We start from the raw sequence: 2220 nt of genomic DNA, 5'->3' as shown, positions 1-2220 counted from the left end.
TGAAGCTGCCAGAACTGACAAGATTTATTCCTGTGTAGGAAGGAACTGCAGATGCTGGTTTAAACTGAAGATAGACACAAAATGCTGGAGTAACTCAGGCAGCAAATTCAGGTCGAGTCCCTTCTTTGGATTCAAAATGTCCTGACCTGACTCGACCCGAAACTTCACCCATTCCTTCTCTCCGTAGATGCTGCCTGTCCCGCTGAGTTACACCAGCATTTTGTGTCTAAGATTTATTCCTGACCTGAAATGTGAGCTATCCATGTTCTCCAGAGATGATGCCTGACCCGTTGACTTATCCCGGCACTGTGTCTCTTTTTTTGATAAACCCGCATCTGCAGTTCCTTGTTTCTTCATTTTCCTGTTGAAATTGTTTTTGCAGCATCTGCTTATTGGTCCTATTCTTCTCAACAACATCATCTGAGAAGTTTTCGTAAAGCAAAGATTATTTTCTGCCCTATGGATTATCTATTTGAGGTTAATTCACATGTAATTCTATGTCATGGGCCTGCTAACATTTGCACTGATGGTGTTGCCTCCTTTGATGACTCAATTGGTCTGTGACTATCCTTAGTTATTAAAGATATTTATGTGAACTTCATTTTCATGCAAGACCACAAATGCTCTTTTGCTGAACCTTTTACTTCTGCCACACTTCTTTGGTATCTCATTCAAATGAAAGCTTAATTCTAATTACTGCCTTCAATGCACAGAACTTTATGCTGAATATACTTCTGTCTTATTTTTCGAAACGCTACTACGAGTTGTACCACCTTTATCTCCACATAACGGTCCTTGGTGCTTAACAGCAGGCCATTAAGCCTTGGTTTAATATGCAAAACGTTAATACTGGAAATACAGGGCTTGGGCAAGACAGATAAACAATCCCCATCTTCCTTTTATATAGGGGATACAAGATGAAAGTCAGTGAAATATGATTTTTATTTCCAAGAGTGAAGCAGTCTGATAATTCACAAGTGACAGTTGCAAGTGAATTATGGCCTGTCTCGTGGGTGGAAATTAAAATCATATTTCACTGTCCTCTGTTGCCTATTCTGTTCATATTCCTCATTTGCTCCCATAATTAAATAATTTTAACTTTACTTTAAAATGTATTTATATTTTATTCAGTCTTAATGATGATCATTATACGCGCAGAAGGTACTTTTGTGCCCGTGTGATCAAGTGAACTGTCTTTCACTGGCTGTCTTGCATTTTCAAAGTTTTGGTAACTGCAATCTTTAAAGTCCACCCACTGAGAAAAGGTATTATGCAATTCACAGATCTGTCTCATCCCGAAATGTTTTCTCTTTTGTCAGTGAATCAAGTGTGCGTGAGGCTTGCATTTTCTTGTTCAACATAAACAACAGACTAATCAAGATTATTTTAAATGAGTCTTCCATTTATATATCAAACAAATTCCCTCAGATTCCTCCCATCTGGAAAAGGTATAGAAGTGTGAAACTGCACATCTCCAGATTCAGGAACAGTTTTCCCCCAGTTGGTATCAGGTAACTGAACCATCCTACCACGACCAGAGAGCAGTCCTGAACTACTATCTACCTCGGACTCTCGGACTATGTTTGATCTGACTCTGCTGGCTTTATCTTAAGGGCGTGTAGGTTTCATTTGTGAAAAAGAGCAGAAAGTTCATTAGGCAAATGCCAATTGATCCTAAAAATAAATACTGTATACTAGAAATTGAACAATATAGAAAAGATTAACATCATTCTTGCATATGGATGACATACAAATTCATGAAGCATCCCATATTTACATGGAAACAGAATCTGCAGTAAAATTCAGATAATTCATTATCATAAGAAATAGGAACATAATTAGGCCATTCTGCCCATCAGGTCTAATCCACCATTCAATCATAGTTGATCTATCTCTCCCTCCTAATCCCATTCTCTTGCCTTCTCCCCATAATCCCCGACATCCGTACTAATCAAGAATCTATCGATCTCTGCTTTTAAAACATCCATTGACTTGGCCTCCACAGCCTCCTGTGGCAAAGAAGGCAGATTATCCAATGGTTTGGAAATGTTGAAGGTTCTGCATCCATTTTACAAAGGCTTTATCTTCTGCACTCCTATTAAACTCACTGGAATGGCATTTCCTACCTTCCTTTGAAACTCACTTGGGCTCTGTTTCTCACGCTCCCTTTAAACACACAGGGGCTCAATTATCCACGCTTCTCTTGAACAGACACGTTCA

The 2220-nt window shown here is 38.9% G+C and overlaps 1 pseudogene; it reads left to right on the top strand.

Annotated features, from left to right (window-relative positions):
- The first annotated feature begins 1686 nt into the window (after positions 1–1686).
- Positions 1687–1777, top strand: LOC116971671 (annotated as a pseudogene).
- The last annotated feature ends 443 nt before the right edge of the window (positions 1778–2220 follow it).

Source organism: Amblyraja radiata, chromosome 3, assembly GCF_010909765.2.
Source record: "Amblyraja radiata isolate CabotCenter1 chromosome 3, sAmbRad1.1.pri, whole genome shotgun sequence".
In the NCBI taxonomy this organism is placed as follows: Eukaryota; Metazoa; Chordata; class Chondrichthyes; order Rajiformes; family Rajidae; genus Amblyraja; species Amblyraja radiata.
The sequence above is the reverse complement of the archived record's forward strand: the minus strand, read 5'-3'. Positions and strand labels throughout refer to the sequence as shown.